Source organism: Vombatus ursinus, unplaced genomic scaffold, assembly GCF_900497805.2.
Source record: "Vombatus ursinus unplaced genomic scaffold, bare-nosed wombat genome assembly UNPS02014830.1, whole genome shotgun sequence".
Classification (NCBI taxonomy): Eukaryota; Metazoa; Chordata; class Mammalia; order Diprotodontia; family Vombatidae; genus Vombatus; species Vombatus ursinus.
This window is the reverse complement of record NW_020954608.1, coordinates 39,482,322-39,506,150: the sequence shown is the minus strand read 5'-3', so window position 1 is coordinate 39,506,150 and position 23,829 is coordinate 39,482,322. Positions and strand designations below refer to the sequence as shown.

The 23,829-nt window shown below is 37.2% G+C and overlaps 1 protein-coding gene across 1 annotated transcript in view; it reads left to right on the top strand.

Moving 5' to 3' along the window:
- The window catches only part of RASSF8 (Ras association domain family member 8), a 117,228-nt gene that overhangs the window by 1,070 nt on the left and 92,329 nt on the right, over positions 1-23,829 (top strand). The window lies entirely within an intron of this gene.

Sequence of the window (23,829 nt, the reverse complement as noted above, 5' to 3'; positions counted from 1 at the left end):
ATTGTAAAAAAAAAAAAAAAAAATCTGTCTTTCTGTACTACGCCCCACCCAGCCTTGAGTCCTACTGAGCAAAGGTAAAGTAGGAGAGACATTAAAAGTAAATCCGTATGGGATTTAAAAGGGTAAATGGTACATTGCAAACAGCAAGATGACACATTTAGGTTAGATTTGGTCCTTGCTTGGTACATCCGAGGATACTCTTAAGTCGAATATGTAGATTGTTTATGTCGGTTTTTCCAAAAAAAGAAACAAACTACATTTTCGTTTGTTTTAACCTCCTGGTGTGGCTAATCATCCACTATGTTCTCTTCGTATTAAATGGTATTTCGAGTAACAGCTGTGCAGGTCAGCATTGCAGCTTACGTTTATGAGTAGAGAAAGGGAGAAGATAGTAAGCATTTTAGTAGCGACTTACACCTGTCAAAGTAGGTAGGGCATTTGGGGAGACATTGTGCTGGAGTGGGAAGAACGCTAGGTCACGAGATCGTGGTTCTAAAGCTAGTAGCACTGCCACGTTACTGCCTTACATGTGTGACCTTGGGCAAGTCCCTTTTTCTTTCTGGGTCTCAGTTTCTTTATCTGTAAAAGCTCTAAATCTATGGTTTGAAAAAATCATGAAAAAAATTAAAGTATCAAGTAAAAAAAATTTTTTCTCATAGTAGACTTTGACAGCCATAACATGTATCGTTTTTTAATTTTTTTTTACACTATGCCTTTATAATTTTTGACTAGATCTACTTTGTCCCCAGGAGGCATCCTTAATACAAAACAAACAAAACATTCTATAAAGGGATTCTGATAGAACGCTCCTGCAAGTTGAGATTTTTATTTGTTCAATTTGCATTGGATTATGTTGACAGTTGCTGCATGGTATGAAGGGAAGGGGAATGTGTGGTGTGTCTGAATGCATTCTAAACATCATGCAGTTTACTTTAGTACCTCAGATAATCTTGGACCCTTGCCGGGATAAGATGAATAGCAGGCAATGCAAAGATGTTGATAAGTAAATATCAGTTGCTTTCCACTTTTATCTCAGGAAGTCCCTTTCCTCCTTCCTTGGAAGAAAGGAGTGGTACCTATGAATTTTATCATTTTGTAGCCTCTGATAATGTTGACTTTCATCTTATTATTATTTGGGGTTTTGGCAGAGGTGGAATGAAACAGTTATGTCTGAAAGCTTAAACATGGGAGAATATGGTTTGTAATGGAATTTATACAGATTTAAGGAAATCTCTCCCTTTCTCAGTTTCTTTCCTTCTAGGATTTTCAAAACAGGAATGTAAAAGGCACAATTATGATAATAAAGAGGGAAGTTTTCCTAGGATCTTCTAGTTAAAAGCTTTTCAAGTCTTGGGACAGAGGTATGAGGCAGTAAATGAAAGTATTTTGTAGAAATGATTAGTGTGTTTGAATTACACTTTAAAGGTTCAAAGTACTGTAGGTAAAAGCTATACATTATTAACATACATATCTCCTTAGAAATTTCAAAGGAGAAAATATATGGAGTAAATCCTGTTTTATTTTTAAGAAACAATATATATTTGGGAATTGCAGATTTAAAAATTTTTGTGTGCATGTACATTCATTTCCTGTTTGCTTTTTTAGGTGCTGAAATTTTTTAGGTAGCTTAAAGCATGGCCTTTGGTGCCTCTGTACAGTAGTGGCTAACTTTTTGTGATGGATGTCGCAAACATCCTGAGAGTTGATCAACAGTCCATAGAATCCTAAATTTAGAGCTGAAAAGGATCTTAGAGGAATTGAATGCAGTCCTTTCACTTTACAGAAGAGGAAACTGAGACAGAGAGTTAAGTGTCTTTCTTGGTCACACAGCTAGTTCTTTAGGATTTTATAGACCCATAAACTGATAGTGGTGGTGGTGGGGGGTAATAATAGCTGTTTATATAGCACTTTAAGAGGCAGCTAGGTGGTGAAGTGGAGAGAGTGTAGGGCGTGATGTCAGGAAGACCTGAATTCAGATCCTTCCTCAGACACTTATTAGCTGTGTAACTCAGGGCAAGTCATTTGACCCTGTTTACCCCTTCTCCCCTCCCTTCGCTGTTTCCTCATCTGTAAAATGAGCTGGAGAAGGAAATGGCAAACCACTCTAGTTTCTTTGCCAAGAAAACCCCAAATGGGATCAGGAAGAGTCAGATACTACTGAACAACAAGGTTTCCAAACTATCTATCTATCTGTCTGTCTGTCTGTCTGTATCTATCTATCTATCTATCTATCTATCTATCTATCTATCTCTGTCTATATGTATATGTGTATATGTATGTATCACAACCGCCCTGTGAGGTAGTTGCTATTTTTCATTTTTATCCCCATTTTACAAATGAAGAAACTAAGGCTGAGAGATGTGATTTGTTCATATTTTAGAGGTCATCTAGACTAACTCTTCTGTGGTCTATATAGGAACATAGATCTAAGAACCTCAGAGACCATGTTGTCCAGCCTCCTCATTTGACAGATGGAGACCCTGGTTTCCAGGGACTTTAAGTGATCTGCCACAAATCACACAGGTAGTGGCCATTACAGACAGGACTTAAACTCAGGTCCTCTGACTTCAGAGCCAGTGATCCTTTTCACTCTATCAGGCAAATGGCAAATCCATGACACCCAGAGATGGGAAGTTATTTAACCATTGGCATGTATACAGTAAATAATAGATTCTGAATTTGAGCCCAGGTCATCTAACTCCAAGTTCAATGCCATTTTTAATTGCCTTTCCCTAAAATAAGACAATTCTTGTATTGCCGTGGGGGTGAGTGCCAGGAGGGTGGGGGGCAAATATCTGTTTGCTAGAATAATCACAATTCTTTTGATACTGTGTCAGTCAAGGTATAATTGCCTTGTCATTTGCTCTGGAGTATTAGGACAGCATACCTAAGCATTGTTAGAACCATTGAAATGATTTCAAGGTCAATGAGGGTGGGGTAGGGGATATGATATAGTTGACAAACTCAAGCTGTTACATTTTTTTCATTTGTTACTAACCTATCCCACTTGACATACTCATCTATACTAAGTAGATATCAGAGCTTAGGATGTAAAGAGAATTTAAATTATTCCTGACAGTGAACAACAGACTCAGTTATTGCATTTGAATGGCCATCTTTGACATTTTTATCTTTGTCTCTTAATGCAAGGGCCAGATTGATATTCTCACATGCTAATTCTTTGCTAGTGACATAGATAACATGAAATATGTTTTGCAATTTTTAAGGGGGAAAAACTGATACAGAAAATTAGTTGCACAGTTATAAATTGAGGTACCTTTTAATTAATGTTACCTTTGTTTTCTCTTCTGAATAATCCTTTCCCTAAGTACATCATTAAAGTAATTATGCTGCTTTTTTAATAGTCCAAAATTACTGAAAGAAAAGGTCTGAACTGTGGTATATTATTTTACACATTACATGGGTTAGCTGTTGTTGATTGCTTAGTAACAGACTTCAAAGGAAGGCAGTAGAAGAAAATGATGGCAGAAGAAGAAAGAATTCTACTTCTAATGACATTTAAGTCTTTTAAGATATTTAAGCTATCTAAGTATCTTATGAAAGTAGAGAACTATTTAATCCATTTTATCATTAGAAAAGCAGGTATAACTATAAAGAAGAGCTTTTTTAAATGGGCGTCCTATAGGAGATATATTCCTTGTTTTTATTGCTGGAATCAACACTAGCAGAATAGATGTCAAAAACTCGGAATTTTGCTCCTCCTAGGAATAAGAAAACTAAAGCTCCTGTGGTTGATATTAATAGGCTCACATTTGCTCACTTTTTAAAATTTACAAAGGACTTTTGCCACATGAATTCTATGAGGTAGATAGTATCTTCATTTTACAGATCAGGAAACCAAGGCACTGGGGTGAGGTGACTTGTTCAGGGTCACATAACTAAAAAGTTTCTGAGGTAGGATCTGAGATCAGATCTCCTGACTCATTTGACTGTGAACTCTTTGAGAGCAAGGACTGTTTGTCTTTGTGGTGGTGGTGGCGGTTGTTTGCCTTTTTTTGTATCCCCAGAGCTTATCACAGTGTCTGACAAGTACTAGGCACTTCATAAATGCCAGATGAGGGTCTGACTTGCTATGCCTTTCCAAAGTAACATAAACTCACTTTGCTGAATTGTATGTATGTTTCATTTCAGCAAATACTTTGGCACACTTCCTGTGCATCACAAATATAACTTCTTCAGTACATCAAGGATTTGTAATTTAAAAAAAAATTTTTTTAATTTTTAACATGTTTTAAAAACTTTGGGTTATACATTTTCTTCCTTCCTCCCTCCCCACCCACCCTCATTAAAAAGACAAGCATCTCAATACAGGTTATGGATATGTAGTGTAAAACACTTCCATAGTAGTCATGTTGTGAAAAACTAAGTATATTTCCCTTCCTCCTATCCTACCCCCCCATTTATTCTATTCTCTCTTTTGACCCTGTCCCTCCTCAGAAGTATTTGCTTTTGATTATCCCCTCCCCTCATCTGCCTTCCCCTCTATCAACCTTCTGCTCTCTTGTTACCTTCTCTCCTTATTTTCCTGTAGGGTAAGATAGATTTCCATACCTCATTGTGTATGTTATTCCCTCCTTAAGCCAAATCCTATGAGAATAAGATTCACTTATTCTCTCTCACCTTCCCCCATTTCCGTGCCACTGTAAAAGCCTTTTCTTGTCTATTTCATGTGAGATAATTTACTCCATTCTACTTCTCCCATTTTCCTTCTCCCAGTATAATCCTCTCTTACCCCTTACTTTTATTTTCCAGATATCACCCCTTCATCTTCAACTCACCCTGTGCCCTCTATCTATACATACATATGATTTTTTCCCTCCCACTACCCTAATACTGACAAAGGACTCATGAGTTACAAATATCATCTTTCCCTGCAGGAATGTAAACAGTTCAACCTTAATAAGTCTCTTATGATTTCTCTTTCCTGTTTACCTCTTCCATGTTTCACTTGAGTCTTGTATTTGAAAGTCAAATTTTTATATTCAGCTCTGGTCTTTTCTTCAGAAATGCTTGAAGGTCGACCTCTTTCATTGAACGATCATTTTTTACCCTGAAGGATTATACTCAGTTTTGCTGGGTAGGTGATTCTTGGTTGTAATCTTATCTCCTTTGCCCTCTGGAATATCATACCCCATGCCCTCCGGTCCCTTAATGTAGAAGCTGCTAAATCTTATGTTATCCAGATCGTGTTTCCACAATACTTGAATTGTTTCTTTCTGGCTGCCTGTAATATTTTCTCCTTGACCTGGGAATTCTGGAATTTGGCCATAATATTCCTAGGAGTTTTCCTTTGGGGATCTCTTTCAGGAGGTGATGTGGATTCTTTCAATTTCTATTTTGCCCTCTGGTTCTAAAATTTCAGGGCAGTTTTCCTTGATAATTTCTTGAAAGATGATGTCTATGCTTTTTTTTTTGATCATGTCTTTCAGATAGTCCAATAATTTTTAAGTTCTGTCTCCTGGATCTATTTTCCAGGTCAGTTGTTTTTCCAGTGAGATATTTCACATTCTCTTCTATTTTTTCATTCTTTTGGATTAGTTTTACAGTGCCTTGATTTCTCATTGTTACTAGCTTCCAATTTCTCCGTCCTAATTTTTAGGGAAGTATTTTCTTCGGTAAGTTTTTGGACTTCCTTTTCCATTTGGCCAATTTTGCTTTTTAGGGCAAAGAGGTCTTTTTGCCATTTGCCATTTGGGTTAGGCTATTTTTAAGGTGTTATTTTCTTCAGTATTTTTTTGGGTCTCCTTTAGCATCACTCTCAGTTTTTCCTCTACTTCTCTTACTTGCTTCACAAAATCCTTTTTGAGCTCTTCCATGGCCTGGGACCAATTCATATTTTTCCAGGAGGCTTTGGATGTAGGAGCTTTGGCTTCATTGTCTTCTTTTCGTTGTGTGTTTTGATCTTCTTTGTCACCAAAGTAAGATAATATAGTCTGACCCTTTTTGCACTGCTTGCTCATGATTCCGGCCAATTACTTGATTTATAGACTCTTTGTTAAAGTAGGGGTCTGTTTCCAGTGTGGAGAATGTACTGTCCCAAGCTTCAGGGGTTTTGTGCAGCTGTTTTCAGAGATACTTCTAGGGACCTGTAAATTTTCAGTTCTTCCAAGGTGCTATGATCGAGGGTGAGGTGTTTACTCCTTTCCTGTGCTCTGCTCTGTGAGTGACCACAAGCACTCTTTTCTGTCTTGGAACTGTGAGGAGGATTTCCTCTCCACCACCACTACAAGCTTTACCACTCCAGCACTCCTCCTGGCCCCAGGACCGCCACCCAGAACTGTGATTCAGATCCAAGCATGGGCAAAGCAAGAGAATCCTGCACCAGCAGAGATCCCTGCAATCTCCCTCTGATTAGCAACTCAATTCTCCCTCAGTCTGTGGGCCTGAAGCTCAGGAGGCAGCTGCCACCCCAGGGCCGAGCTTGGGGAATGGGGCTGAGACCCCACGCCTCTCTCTCACCGCAGAAACAGACTTTTCCCATTGACCTTCTAAGTTGTCTTTGGCATTTATGGGTTGAGAAGTCTGGAAACTGCCACAGCTGCCTGTCATTCAGTCCTCTGAGACCTGCTCCAGGTTCACTGAAGCCTGAGTGCCCACATCGAACTGCGCTCCTCTCCCAGCCTGGTGCAATATACCTTTCCCATCAACCATCCAGGTTACCTTGGGCTGGAAATTGGTTTCCCTCTGGCTTTTTGTGGGTTCTGCTGCTTTAGAATTTGCTTAGAGCCATTTTTCATAAGTATTTTGAGGGGTTTGGGGGAAAGCTCAAGCAAGACATTGCTTTTACTCTGCCATCCTGTCTTCACCCCTTGATTTATAATTGTTTTGAAGTGCATATTTCTACACTAATGCAGAATACAACCCCCTTATAAGTTACTAGATTGTAGATGAGAAATGCTGGAGTTGGAAGTTCATCATTCTGCAGCCAATTTTTAGAGGCTAAGGCAGTTGACATAACTATCCATCACAGGTCCTCCATGCCTTGAACTTTCTCCTTCGTCTGTACCTTCTGACTTCCTGGCTTTCTTCAGGTGTTAGCTAAAGTCCCATCTTCTGCAAAAAGCGTAGTCTTTCCTAATCTATGTCTTCCCTCTGAGATTATTCCCAATTTATCCTGTATGTAGCTTGATTGAACATACTTGTTTGCGTGTTGTCTCCTCTATTAGACTGAGCTTCTTGAGAGAAGACACTTTTTAAAAAAAATTTCTTTGTATCCTCAGCACTTAGCATAGTGACTGGCACATCATAGGCATTTGATAAATGCTAGCTGAGTTACTCGCTGATGGTGCGTGCATGATCACAACTCCAACTTCGATAATTCAGAATGTTACTCTCTATTTGAAAATGTGAACATTTCACATTGGAATCCTTAAATCCTAACTAACTTAATGAGTTTAGTAATGTTATTTGTACTTGTTATTTAGTTTAGTTTATCAACTCCCCCTTCAGGATTTTTACCCTGTCCCTTGAATGATTGCCAATTCCTTTAAAAAAAAATGTATCCAGTTTCAGTGAAACTTGGAAGATACAGTAGACCCCTTTAACAATTTGTCAGTGCTCTATACAGATCAATCCCTAGGGAATGATGAATGGGGTGCCTTGGCATAGGGCAGTGTTTACAGAGGCAGATGGTAGAGGAGAAGGTGAGTTTCTGTGCAGTCTCCATATTGAAAAGAAAGAAAAAAGACAGATTGCCTGAGGCTTTTATAGATAGAGTTAGCCTACAAACCTTCATCCCCATATATGAGTGGAACTGGGCCTCCGCACTTCATTTATGCCTGCTTTTTTGTGTTGATTTTAGTCTGATTTTACTGTATAAACCTGATTGGGAGTGGGAAAAGGTAATGCTTCTCTTTTTTTTCCTCTGTGTATATATGTACGTATATATATATGTATGTGTGTAGGATGTATAAATATACATTTCTACTGTGTATATATATGTATGTATATACAGTTCATATCTCAGATCTATATATCTACTTATCTATATTTGTATATGCACATGTTGTCTTCTCCAGTAGAACATAAGCTCCTTGAGGCCAATTACTGTTCATTTTAGTTTTTATATTCATTCTAGAGCAGTACCTGGCATGAAGGTGCTTGATAATCTCTTGTTAATTGATTGACTGCTATTTTACTCCAGCTAGTACCTTCTGGGCATGGCTCTGACACTATATATTTGTGTAACAAATTCTCTGTATTTCATGGGGTAAGAGTGACCATTAGAAGATTGTAATTTCCAACCCTTCCATTGTCATTCAACTAGTAGCCCCTTCTAAGTGCCAGATGGGCCATACGCTGTGCTAAGCACTGGTGATACAGAGGCAAAACCAATTGTCCCTGCTCTCAAGGAGCTCACAGTCTAATGGGGGAGATGATATGCAACTGCTATGTATAAATAAGATGTATATGGGACAGTTGTTGTTTGTCCTTTATTCTCAAAGGGGACCAATGATATCAGGAGGGTGATGTCTTGACTTGCAAGTGAATTGGATTTGAGTGAGGCAAAGCTGTGGAAAGTCATCAGCCTCGCTTTCTCCTTCAGAGTCATCAGAGTCCAGTGTCAAGGAATAGGTCAAGATGACTGGTGATGCCCCCGTGTACGTAGGATGAATTGGATCTGATATCTATTATTATCAGGAGAAGGGCAGCAAGGAGTAATGGACAAAAAGCTTGCCTTTGACACATACTGCCTGAAACCTTGGACCAATCTTTTAACTTCTCAGTGTCCCAGGCAACTGTCGAAGACTGTTAGTTGAGAGCTAATAATGTGCTTTGGTAAAAGAAATTTTACTCATAGCTCCTTACACTGCTGGGATTATAAGGGCACCCAACGTACTTCAGATAAATTCACTAACTACATGTTCTGTTCTTTATTTTACTTATCCTTTAGATAATAATTATAGAGGGTTATTGGGAATATTTAGGAGACTCTGATGCAGCAATTTGTGATATTTTGAATTACCCCCAAAATGTTTGAATTCTCACTTATGTATATTTGCAATGTTAAAGTATCTGTGATTTTGACATGGTTTAATATTCATTATCCTAATTACTGATTCTTCTTTTGGTGATTCTCAAAGAATCAGAGTCAGACTTAGAAGGAACCTCACTTGCAACCTGGTCGGACCCATACCTGAAAAGAATCGTCACTATAACATAGCTGCTAAGTGGTCATCCAACTTTCCACAACCTCTTCATGTGGTCAGTCCCAGTTTTGTAGGGCTCCAATTGTTAGAAGAAATAGAGTGAAAATAATAGACTTTGGAAAGATTGTGGGAATATATCACATGGTTTCATATTGACTTTTAGTTTTGTTCTGTGTAATTCGACCCTTTCCCACATACTTAATTGCTGTGTGATTGTGGACAAGTCATTTAATGTCTATGTGCCTCAGTTTCCTCACTTGCAAAATGGGGATAATAGTAGCACCTATGCTTCAGGGTTCTTGTGAGGATTAAATGAAATAGCATATATAAAGTGCTTTGCAAACTTTTGCAAACCTAAAGTACTATTTAAATGCTAGCTATAATTATTATTATTACAACTTTATGATATAAAAATCTCTAGATTTTAGTGTTAATTGAGATTTGTGTGCATATATAAGAGTATAGAAATTTGAATTCTCTTAATGGCTGGATAGGCTTAGTCTAGTCAAATCCACAATGATTTGTTAAGTATCTGCTATGTGTGTTACTGTACTGAACACTGTACTGTACTGAACACTGGAAATACAAATAGAAGCAAGAAGACAGTCTCTACCTTCAAGGAACTAATGTTCTAATGGGGGAAGATGATACAAAAAAGAAAGCTGAAAATGAGGGGATGGAGAGAAAAGGTACTTTCCCCCTCTAAGAAGGTGGGAGAGTCAGGAATGGAACCCAGAGGGAAATGAAAAAGTGAATATAGCTGAATATATAGTGAATATAGACCTTCTTGAAAATGGAGGTTCTGGGAGGAACTGGACAGTCAGAAGAAGGGACTGCAGGTGTGGAGGGATCTACCAAGGTGAAAGGCTGTTGGAGGATGGTGGTAAAGACTGATTGTAAAATTTTACGTGACTTTGCACAAGTCACTAGACGTTTCTGGGCTTTAATTTCTTAATTTGTAAAATGAAGGTTTCATATCTGGCCTCAGACACTTTTCAGGCTGTTTGCCTCAGTTTTCTCATCTGTGAAAAGAAGGTTTGGTTAGATCAATCAATGGTTCTCAAACTTTTTGGTCTCAGGACCTCTTTTGTGCTCTTAGAAAGCCTTGAGGAGCACCCCACCCCCTGCCCTAAGAGCTTTTGTTTGTGTGGGTTGTATCTATTGATATTTACCATATTCAAACTTAAAAGATCTTAGCAATATTATAAAAATAGTTTTGACCTTGAGGACTTACTGAGAGTGTCTCAGGAACTCCCAGGAGTCTCTGGACCACCCTTTGAGAACCCATGGATTAAATGATCTCTCCCATATGGGGTCCTTAGAATCTTATAATTCTTTGTTACTCCTAATCAATGAATGATAAAAGCCTTTAGTAATTTACATTCCATGCCTAATGAACTCAGTTGCAGAAATTCCCCCAAATAAATTTTGGATATCTTGTCACTTTGAAGGTAAAATTTGGCAGTAATATGAGGAGGATCTAAAGGATCTAATATTCATTATTTTGAAGAGGTAAATCAAAGCAACTTCATATTAGGAATAATAAGATCTTATTTATAATCCATTTCCCTCTTTCCATTTATTGTGCTTTCTGTTATATGTACTTTACATTATTTTGATTTAAAGTATTTTTGAAGCCTTTAAAAGTCATTGTACAATTAGTTTTGTCCACCCCCACCCCTCCACATTTTTTTGTATGAAACCATTACAGTTTCCTTAAAGTAGCTCTTATAGAAAACTTTTAGCTCTCTGAGGCTCATTTCACTTCATTAAGATTCTTTTTTGAGCGAGAGAGAGGGTTCTATATCTCTTGTCATTAAGATGTTTGGGGAAGAAACAAATTGCCCCCTTTTAATCAAACATAAACAAATTCCATTCTCATTTTAGCTAATGTTAATCTTGTCTTTTTTTTTACTCTCTCCTTGAAAATTACCCCCACTTCCTACATACCCAATTTTTATTTTCCTTGTGTCAGTGATACATTACTTTCTTCACCAATTTTTTTTTTGCTCCATCTACTCAATCCTTTATTAATGATGTTAGTATGCTGTCTCTATGTAGTTTCTTCTTAATCCCAGAAGTTTCTTTCTGAAATGAAGTCTTATGTATAAATCTCAGTTCTTTCAACCTAACTTTTTAATCACAGAAACTTAATCTAGGCATGAATTGTACCCAGGAAACAAAGTGTAAATGATTCCTTCAACCCCACAAGTAACAAGCAATTTGTGTGCTATGTTCACTATTCACTCAACAACCATTTAAGAAGAACTTCCTTTGTGCAGGGGACTGTGTTAGTCATAATGGGAGATTAAAAAGATATACTCTCAGAGAGTTAGCCTGGGGTGATACAAAGACAGCTGGGAATTGGTGTTTGAATCCCAATTGAGATACTCCTTGGAGTTTTGTGACCAGAAACAAACCACTTCACTGCTTTGGCCTTTCTCATTTATAAAATGAGGGCCTAAGAGTTGATTCCAGCTTTCTTATTTATAATCCATTTCCCTCACTCTTTGCATTTATTGTGCTTTCTGTGATACTTTACATTTTTAATTAAAAGTGTTTTTAAAAAAATGTTTTGATAATTTTATTTCAATGTAATTGGTTTCCTTTGTTATATTACATATTTTATGTTATACGTTTAAAAACATTCTGAGAAAAGGTCCCTAGATTTCACCAGACTGCCAAAGGGTAGGTCCTATGACACAGAAAAATTTGGTATTTTTAGGCACTGACATTCTGTCAGTCAATGAGCTAAACTCTGAGGTTCTTTCAAACTCCGAAGGTCTTGTGATTCAGCATAAGACTCCAGACACTTGGCTCCTCTGCCACTATTAAGCTCCCCCTTTGAAGACTGATAGAGACTAAGTGAGCCATGCTAGTTGGTATCTTCCCACTCCATTTCATCCTCCACACAGCTGCTGAAGTGATTTTCCTAAAGCATAAAGTACAATCACGTCACTTCCCAATTCAGTAAACTACAGTGGCTTTCTATTAGTCCTGGGCTCACATATGAACTCCTTTGTTTGGCATTGGCCCTTTTGGGCCTTAATAGTCTTCTTAAACATTGCTCCTCTCTGTACACGTTGTAGTCTGGCCATGTTGGCTGATTAGGCTTTCCTCATGCAGGATGCTCCATTTCTCATTTCTTTCTCACCTTTTCAGCTGTTTCCTCTGTGTCTTGAATGTCCTCTTTCTTCACTTCCACCTCTTAGAATTCCTGGCTTCCAAGACCCAGTTCAAGTACCACCCTCTTTCCTGATCCTTAACAGATAAAAGTTTTTTCTCCTCTAAGGTTACTTTCCATCTATTCTGTATGTATCTTGTGTGTCTGTATGTGTGTGTATATATACATGTACACACACACACACATATATATGTGTATATATATATATATATATACATACAATGCATCTACCATTGGAATGTAAGCTCCTTGTTGGCAGGAACTGTTTTTGCTTTTTTCTGTTGTTTCAGTTGTTCAGTTGTTTCAGTCCAATGTGACTCTTTGTGGCCCCATTTGGAGTTTTCCTTCTCCTGCTCATTTTATAGATGAGCAAACTGAGGCAAACAAGGTGATTTGCCTGGGGTAACACAGCTAGTAAGTGTTTGAGGCTGGATTTGAACTCAGGAAGATGAGTCTTCATGACTCGAGGTCCAGTACTGTATCCACTGTGTCCTGCTTTTCTGTAGTAATCACATAATAAATGCTTGATTGATTGAGGTGCTTTTGTTTTTTTTTAATTGGCTAAAAAGAATGAACAAAATTAAAAATAGCATTTGCTTTGTGAACTGGTAATGAATGTAATATGTTCCATCTATCTAAATGAACTAAATTGGTTATAATCAGTCAGTAGTTCAGCCAGCTAACTGGACTTCTGCTAAGATTTTAGTTTCTAAATTATCCACTATTATCAAAGGTTACAACTGTGTTAAATTTCAAAATGCAGATAAATCAGATATCCTTTATTTGGTTTTGGACTGCAGCACGATTCATTTTATAGTAGATTTGCCTTTCTAATTAAGTTTTGTTTTGCCTAATATCAAAATTATTTTCTGTGTGTAATAAGAGAAGGTGGCTTGCAATGTATTGGCAATGAGGAGGGAGCAGAAAGCCAGATCGGCGCTTTAAACCTGCCGTGGTCAAAACAGGAAGTTGATCATATGTATATATACAAGTCCTCAGTTTGCAAGCTGTGCTTTATAAAACATCTGTTTGGAAATAGGTTGTTTAGAATTTGGAGCTCATCTTCCCAGAGAAACAATGTTTTGAAGTGGTGCTTGGGATCTAAGCCAGGCAATTTAACCCATCATATAACTGAATTACATTACTATGATGGTACTCTTAATATTAAAAATGCTAAGGGAGTATTTGTGGTGATCTTTCAGATAATTATGGGATGAATAAACTGTTGGAGGGCTAAACTGGGAACCTGACCAACTTTGACCATGTTGTTTAAATGGGAAAATGTTGCATGGGAATATATTGTGTGGTAGAGAAGGAATAGTGATGTACTCTGAACATATCTCATACCTCTTACTCTACCCACTTAATATTTGCCTGGTTGAATTGAAGGGATCATGTTGTCCTTTGTGACACTGCTATCCTTCTCAAGCTTGGGGTGGAGGGGGAGGTAAAATAGATCTACAGGGTACCTATTAAATACCTATGTGCTAGGCACTAGGGAAGCAAAATGCAAAGAACCATCCTTTCAAGGAGCTTGCATTGAATTGGGGGAAATCAGTGCATGTCTAAGGATATATATATATACAGAATAAATTAAAATAGAATAAATGCAAATAAAAACAAAGTAGTTAGGGAGGGAGGAGGGCTGTAGAAGCTGGGAGGACACCAAGCAAGACTTCATGTGGAAGGTAGTCCTTGAGTGGCTTGTGTCTTGAAGGAAAGAGAGATTCTAATGAAGCAGAAGTGAGGAGAGAATGTAATCATCCCTCAAGCACGGCAGATGGACAGCTTGGTCAAAGACATGGGTGGGGAAAGTGGAGTGCCACCTGTGAGGAACCAAGAGAAAGCCAGTCTGGCTAGATCAAAGATCTTAAGTGTATGTCTGTGTGTGTGTGTGTATATGTGTGTGTGTGTACGTGGGCCTCTGTTGAGTCAACACACACACACACACGTGTGTGTGTGTGTATATATATATATAGTCAACAGAGGCCCTCCCAGAGTTTATGGACTAGGGTAGTTACATGGTCAAATCTGCCATTAAAAAATCACTTTGATAGTTGGAGGAGGATAAACTGGAGACGATAAACATGGAGGATAAACTTGAGTCAGGGAGACCAGTTAGAAGGCCATTGCCATTGCGATAGTCTAGATGTGAAGTGATGGAGGCAGTGTCTATATGAACAGAAAAAAATGGTTGGATATGAAAGAAGTAGGGGTAGAAATTGTAGGAAATGGACAACTGACTGGATATATGAGGTGAGTGAGTAGTAGAGAATAATGAGTTATACTAAGGTTATGAGCTTTCAGCAGAAATAGGGAAATTCAGAATAGTAGTGAGGTGGGGGGGGATAATGGCTTCTGTTTTTAGACATAGTGAGTTTGAGATAACTAGTCTAGGACATCCAATCTGAAATGTCCAGTGGGTAATTAGTGATGTGAAAGGGAAGCTGGAGGAGAGGCTGGACTCTGGAGACTGGATATATCAATGAATCACCTGCATGGATATAATTAAGTCCATGGAGCTGATAAAGTCCCTGAGAGTCAAGAAAGAGAAGAGGGTCCAGGTCAGAGCCTTGGGGAACATACACAGGGGTGTGATGAACCAGCAAAAGAGACTGAGAAGGAGTCATCACAAATCAAGGTGGAATACTAGGAGAATGAAGCATTTCAAAATCTCAGAGGAAAGGAGAGAGTAGTCAATACGATCTAGTGGAAAGAGGGAAGGTCATCTGATTTGGTAATTAAATGATCACTGGTAACTGCAGAAAACAGTTTGTTGAGTGATGTCATAAACCATGTTCCAAAGAATTGAGGACTGAATGAGAGAAAAAACCTGGAGCCAAGGAATACAGAGTTTGCAGAGAAAGGGGACAGATAAGGATGAGCTTGAGGGCATGGGTAGGGTTTTTTGGTTTTGTTTTGTTTTTAAGAATGGGAGAGATGGGCATGCTTGAAGGCAGTAGGGAAAGAATCAGTAGATAGGAAGAGTTTGTGGGTTAGAGATTGAGGAGATGATTGAGAAGATGGGGAAAAAATGGACTCAAAGGCACATGTAGAGGGGCTTGACATTGGCATGGAAAAGGGCCACTTTATTATCAAAGTAGTCAAGATTATAGAAGATTATGTAAGTAGAAGATTATATAAGAAGATTATATAAGTAGATGTTAAGGGTCTTGGAGACAAAGAGGAGACTGCAGCAAATAGCCTTAATTTTCTCAGTTAAGAGATGAGGCTGAGAAAGTTGAGAGGGGAAGGCAAAAGTCAAAGGGAAAAGTTAGAGGTAAGCTGGTTTCCCTCCTTTTTAACCACCCTTTCACACTCCCCAGCCAAAGACATTTTATTTGTATTAATTGTATGTCTGGGAAGTGCCAGTAGGGATAATCAAAAGTCAATATTAAGCATTTTCCTTAGAGCTGGGATTCTTAACCTGGGGTCCACTGACCCCTAGATTTCAGGGAGTCTGGACATGGATAGGAAAAAAATTACATTTAAAAACATTATTCTGAGAAGGGATTTGTAGGTTTCACCAGAGGGTAACTTTGTCTTTGGACTCTGATCAATTTAATATGATTAATTAATTCTTTGTTAAGGTAATCTTATATTTGACTTGCTTCTCTCAGGCCACCCAGAGTAAAAGACAGGAGTAAAAGATAGCTGTACCTGATTCTAAGGTACAGCTTTTTGAGAACATCTATTAAAGAAAAAAACCCAGGTACCTTTGATTTCAGGATAGGCTCATTTTTTTTTTTTTTTTTAGTAATCTGCCCAATTTTAAACCTTTTCTTTTGAAATTATAACTTCTTATATTTTACATGTTTTATGCAGTTTTACAGGGTACTTTCACATGCTTTGTTTAGAAGAGTCTTTTGAGTTATACTGAAAGATGGTATTTTCATACTCTGTGAGTCTAGATGAGAAAAGAGAATCTTGGAGAGGTTAACAACTTGCCTCTGGTCACATAACTGGTTAGTTGTAGAATACTGGAATTAGTGTTCTGCACAACCTTGTTACTTCTTATACAGTGAACAGAGAATCTGAGAAGACGTTGATATTAGCAGTATTTTCCCTTAAAATAGTGTCCCAAAAGTCTTGGTGCTGTTAAGCTTACTATGGCAGCAAGACTTTTGGGGGCAAACTGTATTAAATATGAAATTTCTTATATAACAATAGACATGGTACTGGCCTGGAAACTGCAAATGCCCTCTCCCACAAAGGGGCCAATGCTCTGAACACTATAGGTACTGGATTTTTGGGTGAGCCTAGCCTCTCCCAAGAAGAAAGCTGTTCATAATTCTTCCTCATTGTCTTTGACTCTTTAAACTCACTTACCTGGATCCCCAGGAAAATCACAGAAAACTTAGATACAGTTCATGCCCAGGGCCTCTCCAAAAGGGTAAGAAAGGTACTCAACATACAGTGAATAGCACAGCTATTCATTTGGTCTACCACAAAAGAATCTGTAAACACAAAAGACTCATAAGCATACCTTGATAGGACTTACACATGATGAAGTAATAAAGAGCTTCTATTATATTTTCCTGGGAGGTTGAGATTTGAGACATGAAAATGTGGGACGTTTAGTGGAATTATTGAACAGGCACATTACCTTCACCCTTGCTCTACATTGTTGAGCAGCTTCCTAGAAACACAGATGAATTTGTAGCAATCCAAAGCAATGGCTAGGGTTAATGATCCTGGGAATATAGAAGGGAGTGAGCTAACTGCTTTAGAAGGTAAGCAAACCTGTCTCTGGCTTGTCATTAGCACTATTCTGTTAACTGTACTAACTTCTACTTCCATGTACTGTGCTTCACTAAACTGAATACTTGTAGATATCCCAGTAGTGTCCCACTGAACTCATGTGGAATTTTGTAAGAAACCTCACTGTGCCAGGTAGAAAGCAGCTGTCACTGAGTTATATCTAATAACTATTGAATCAAATACCTTTTCAAAAAGAAGAGTTCAATAATATGGCTGGTTACATTGATATGCTGGTAAATGTTTAGCAACCAGCTTGGGGAGAGGGGCAGGGAGTGTTGTATACCTAAATGTATGGGCTAGGTGGTGCAATGGATAGAGCAGTGGCCTTGGAATCAGGAGGACATCTTCATGAAATTTGACCTCAGACACTAGCTGTGTGACCCTGGGCAAGTCACTTAACTCTTTGCCTCAGTTCCTTAACTGTAAAATGAGCTAGAGAAGGAAAGTCAAACCACTCCAGTTATCTTTGCCAACAAAACCCCAAGTAGGTTATGGAAAGTCAGACACGACTGAGAAAAATGACAACCACATGTAGATGTGTATGCAGATGTATACATATCCATATAAATATGTATACGTGTGTATGTATATTTTAAGTTTTGTTGATAGGAAGAATTTATAGGATACAATTTATGAATAATAAAATATACAACACTCTATTGTAAATTCCATATAGCCTATTGATTCTCACAGAATGCTTTCATTGATTTTTTTTTTTGTTGGACTCTTGTATCTGTAGCCAACCTGTGGTTGCAGTGCAACCATGATTTGATTAATGGAGATGCATCCCCATCCACTAACTCTTTTCCCAATAAATGTATTGTCATGAAATATAATGTGATCTACTGTTAAATGATTTCTCACCCTTGTCTAAATCATATTGATTAAACTGAAACCTCTTTCAGCTTTAGCAATGCTGATTGCAATAGTGCACATTCTTTTTAAAAGCTTTTTGTATAATCACAGGGACTGAAAACTGACTGATTCTACATTATTTACAAAATGGGGTCACGAAGAGCATCATTTTAGGTGAAATTTTAAAACATGAAACTGAAATCAGTTTCATGTTTTAAAATTTCACCTAAAATGATGCATTTTTTTCACTAGCTATTTATAATTAAGTTAGTTATTTATAAGGCCATATTTAGTCATTTTTCAGTTGTGTCCTGTTCTTCGTGACCCCATTTGGGTTTTTCTTGGCAAAGATACTGGAATGATTTGCCATTTTCTTCTCCAGCTCATTTTATAGATGGGGAAACTGAGGTGAACAGGGATAAGTGACTTGTCCAGGGTCACACAGCTAGAAAAAGTATGAGGCCCAATTTGAACTCAGGAAGAGTCTTCCTGACTCTAGGCCTGGTACTCTATCCACTGCCTGTTGTCTGCCTTCTATAAAGGAAGGCATTGAGAGGAGTTTTGGTACTACAGCCTCTAGCCCTTCAATCAGAGGGGAAAGGACGCTGAGGTAGGTGGTGTTAGCAGCTTGGTGGTGAGTTTAGAAGTGATGAGTTTGTCCTGGGAAGGCCATCTTGTTCCATTGAGTTGAAACCAACCAGAGCAGGAGAGTATGTGAATTCTTTTAAAGCAATAAATAATATTACTGGTATAAGAGTGAATTGAAGACACATTAGCTGTTGTGTAACAACTCTCTGGTTAAATTCCAGATTCCTGACAATTTAACAGTCAGCTCTCTTGAGCTAGTCCTCACTGGCTCCAGCACACCATTGGCTAATTGGCATATAACTACAAAATCAATCAATATGTACATTTCAGTAATAGTTGTACAAAAACAGAATCTTTTTTCAGAAGAAGAACTTTATATTATATACTTTCCACTTTGCTTAGAAGATTGATTGAACTTATCTTTCCAAAATTCATGATGAAAGATTCCATTTTGTGTGTACATTTATGTACGTATGTATACATGTGTAAATGTGGACACATATATACATTTATAGTATAAGTACTAGAATGTTTCATGTAATTAAGAATATGGAAGACAATAGAGCTAGCCCGGATTTTTCCAAAGTTCTTTCTTAAAGTTGTTATCTGATATTTCTTACAGAGATCCCCAATTAAAAAGTGAAAGTACACTCCAAGAAGACAAGGACGTTGTCTTATAATTCTGTTTTCCTAAGTACTTCACAGAATTTTGCAAAAAGCAGAGAACCTTAATACATACAGGTCAAATGAAGTGACTAGTATTTTAAGCCATAAATTTGGAATATTATTTGTAATTCAAGTTAAAAACAGACATCAAGTTTTCTGAATTTACTGATTTTAAGTGTTCAACTTGAAATTCTCATTTTTATTTCTAATTCCCTGGATGGAATATTTATACTGTTGCATATAGTAGTAATATTGAACTTATATGGAGGATAGATTTCTTGAAATATCAGCCTGAAATTGAATAACTTTTTCAAAGCTCCTTAATTAAAATTCTGTACTTTTATGGCTTAGGACTTTATACCCAGACTTGTTGACTCTTATTTAACATAAAGTTCTTAACCCCTGACCTATTTTCCTGGCTAACTAGAGGCGGGGGGATGAACTGGTAGTAGCTGGACTAGTGTCTTTTAGTGACAGACAGCTTAGAGCCTTAAGGGGAAAAGAGGAAAGAGCTAAAGCACAAAACTGTGACTGTATAATATTTTGAGGGATGCTTATCTTCATAGAAGATTGGCACCAGAATACTGCCCTAAGTTATCAAGAAAACGGTAACTAAATCAATAATTGGTAAATTAAATTTTCTTCTGCCTGTGGACAGAAGACGAGTTCATGACCAAACAAGAAATAGAGGCTCATAGATTAAAATCAATCCTTTTTATTATATAAAATTTCAAATTTTTGCATAAACAAATCTAATAATGCTAATATTCAAAGGGAAAAAAAAATCTTTGTAGGAAGTTTCTCTGATAAGTTTCTATTTCCAAACTGTATAAGCAGTTGTTTCAAATTTACAAAAAAAAAGACCCAAGCCATTCTCCAGTTGATAAAGGGTTTAAGGATATGAACAGGCAATTCTCAAGGGAAGAAGACCAGGTTTTTCAGAGCTATATGAAAAAAGCATTCAAAATTTCTAGTAGAGACTGTGAATTAAAGCAATTTTGAGATTCCATCTTACCCTCATCAGTGACAGAGATGGCAAAAAAAGAGAAAATGGTAGATACTGGAAGGACTGTGGGAAAACATATATTGATACACTGTTAGTGGACCTGTGAATGGATGCTCCATTGGGTAAAGCAATTTGGAATTATGCATAAAGAGTATGTGCCCTTTGACTTAGCTATACTACTGCTAGATGTACATCTAAAAGATCAAAGAAAGAGAAGGTTCTTTATGTACAAAAATACTACCAGCAGCTCTTTTTGTGGTAACAAAACTTGCCCTGGAAACTAAAGGGATACACATTCATTGAGGAAGGGCTGAGTAAGTTCTATGTAAATGTGATGAAGTAACACTGTAGGAAATGAGAAGTAGCAGAATTGGGATTGTAACCCAGGGCTTCTGATTCAGTTATTTGTACTACAGTGGAGAATGACAGTTTCAAGTAGATGTTGCTCTGTCTTACTCATAGTGTAGAGCCATTAAGCCAAATTCATTGAGACTTCCACTTTTCACTACACCTTTTGATATCTTCTTCTGATCCCCTGTGAACATTTCTCTCCACACTCTTACCATTATGCCACCTCCAGTAGGACGTCTTTTAAATCTACTCAATCTAGTCAAGGTACTTTCCCTGTCTTTGTTCTAGTGCCATTTTCTCTGTGCTTTGTAGGCACATCTGGGATTGGTAGGCTCCACTTTTCCTTGATGGGAAAAAGAGCTTGTTATAAAAACTCTGAAAATCTTTTCAATCTGTGCTCTGTTGGTTTTTTTCCTTGGAGTTTCATCTTTAAATGCCCTCTGGATGACTTTGTGTAATTGGGGCTCTGGCTAAGCTTTCCTCAAATTGGTTTTTACTTTCGACTGACCTTTTTTTTTTCTGTTTTATAAAGCAAAACTGCTTATAATATTCTACCATTCTTCTACAGTATAAATGAGTTCATATTATTTTAAATCTGTTCTGTCCTTCCCTGTGATAGCAATATTTTTATTAGGCAAGTAAAGTGATTTTTCTTAAACTAAGGTACTTTCTAGGCTTTTTTAGTTTAGGTTTTATTTATATGTATGTGTATTTGGAAATACTATAATTGGTGATGTCCATTCTTCTGTTCATATTCAGTTTTTTGGAATCACCAACTTGTTTAGGTTAATTTGGAGTTTACTTGTACATCATATCTTTTACTAATTTCTTCTTGATTTGTACTAGTTTTTTTTTAATCTAATAAGTGGTTTGACTGTATTCAGATAACTGTTTGAAGAATGATGCCTATTTGAGTAACTAGTCATTTCTTCCCTGTTCAAATATAATAAATAGTATGTGTGTGTGTGTGGCTTTTGTATACACTGTAGTAATATATACATGTTTGACTTATTTCATTTCTTAAAACTTTCTTTGTCTATTCTGAGCTCTTTTGTAGAATTTTTCTCTTGCTTCTTTCTAGACATGAGAAGTTAGCACATCAGCTGCAATTTTTCCTCTTTCCTTGTCCTCTCCCATTTTATCCCCTGGACTTAATTTTTTTTTCCATTAGCAAGCATTTATTTTCTTCTCTCCCACTCCCTCCCCCATTAAAAAAAAAAAAAGGAAAACAGAAACAAAACCTTTGTAACAGATATGCTTAGCCAAGCAAAACAAATTCCCACATTGATCATATCTAGAAAACTACATCTTGAGTCCATCAGTTTTCTGCCTTGGGTAGCATTCTTCATTATCAGTAGTTTGAAATCTTGGGTGGTTAGTGCACTGATCCTAGTTCTTGAGTATTACAGGGTTGGTTGTCTTTAAAATATTATTGTTATCATATAAATTATTTTTCCTGGTTCTGCTCATTTTACTCCACATTAGTTTCTAAAGTCTTCTCAGGTTTCTCTGAAACCTTTTTTTTTTTTTGGTCATTTCTTAGGGCACAATTGTATTCGCTTATATTCATATGCCCTAATTTGTTTAGCCACCCTTTAATTGATTGTCTCCCCTTTAGTTTTCAGTCTTTGCCATTACAAAAAAAAAAGAACAATAGTTTTGTACATATCAGTTCTTTTCCTTTTTTTAAATCTTTTTAGGATATGGGATTAGTGTTTAATAAAAATTGAAATTCTGTGTTATCAAAATTATCCATTTTATCTTCTGGGATCTTTTTATCCTTTGTTAGGTCATAAAATCTGAAAGGTAATCTCTGCTTCTTTAATTTGCTTGTAATGTGACCTTTTATATCTAAGTCATTTATCTATTTGGATTTTATCTAGATATATGATGTGAAGTTTAAAATTAATTATTGCCAGACTACTTTCTAGTTTGTAATTAATTTCATAGTGTTCTTGGATAGGATCTCACCATTAGAGTTCGAGTAACAAATTTTAAATTCACTATATAGGATCTTTCTCCCACCCCCCACCCCCAGTGATATCATTCTTAAAATGACAAGGAATCAAAACAATTTTGAATGGCCTACAGTTTCATTTATTTAAATGTCTAGCCAAAATATAAGCACTTTTTATAGAAAATTGTTTCTTAATGGCTTTCATTGCTGTTTGAACACAATGACATTCTGTATTAAATGTGTATTAAAGTGTATGATCACAATACTTTTTTAAAAATTGCTAAGCAATGGGGACAGGTAGGTAACGCAGTGAATAGAGCACTAGCCCTGGATTCAGGAGGACCTGAGTTCAAATCCAGCCTGAGACACATAACACTTACTAGCTATGTGACCCTGACTAACCACCCCCCCCCCAAAAAAAAACCCAAAAAACAAAGAAAATTGCTTGGCAATTTAGGGGAAGCATTGTGGCATAGAAATGAGCACCCAGGGCTAAGAATCAGGGGATATGGGTTCAAGTTTGATCTATTATTTTTCTGGGTGTTCTTAGGCAAGGCACTCAAATTCTCTGGGCCTCTCTTTCCTTAGTGTAAAATGAGAGAGCTCATAGCATTGCCCAGGTAATAAGCAGCACAGATTAGATTTGAAAACAGATTCTCTGAATCTAAATCTAGCACTTCTTTCACTCTACCATGCTAGCTGGACAATGGGTCTTCCTAACTCATTCAGATTGTGAGTTTTATTTATGTTGTCTTCATTCATGACAAGCCCACATTTTACTTTGATGTTAAGAAGCAAAGGCTTTAGAGTGCTGAAGGAAGGACCATTGCTGATCCCTTTATATTTTTGACAAGGTGTTTTTATTGAATAATAAAGATATTATTTCAGTGATTTTGAGGAATGACATGACATTAATCCATTTTTATATATTTTATTGGAACTTTGGAAAAGTGGAAGTTATTTTTGCTATTTTTTTAAGGCAATTAGGGTTAAGTGACTTGCCCAGGGTCACACAGCTAGTAAATGTCAAGTGTTTGGTCTGAGGCTGGATTTGAACTCAGGTCCTCCTGACTTCAGGGCCGGTGTTCTATCCACTGTGCCATCTAGCTGCCCCCATTTTTGCTATTTTTTAAAAAAAGTATTGGAAGCACCTCATCCTGGAAATACTGAATCTCTTTGGCAAGTGGAGAGACATACCAGCCAAAGGCTATACTGGTTTAACGTATAATCTCATTTGCAAAACATAACAGAAAGATGGCAGAAGATTATAGACATGTTCTTCTTACAAACA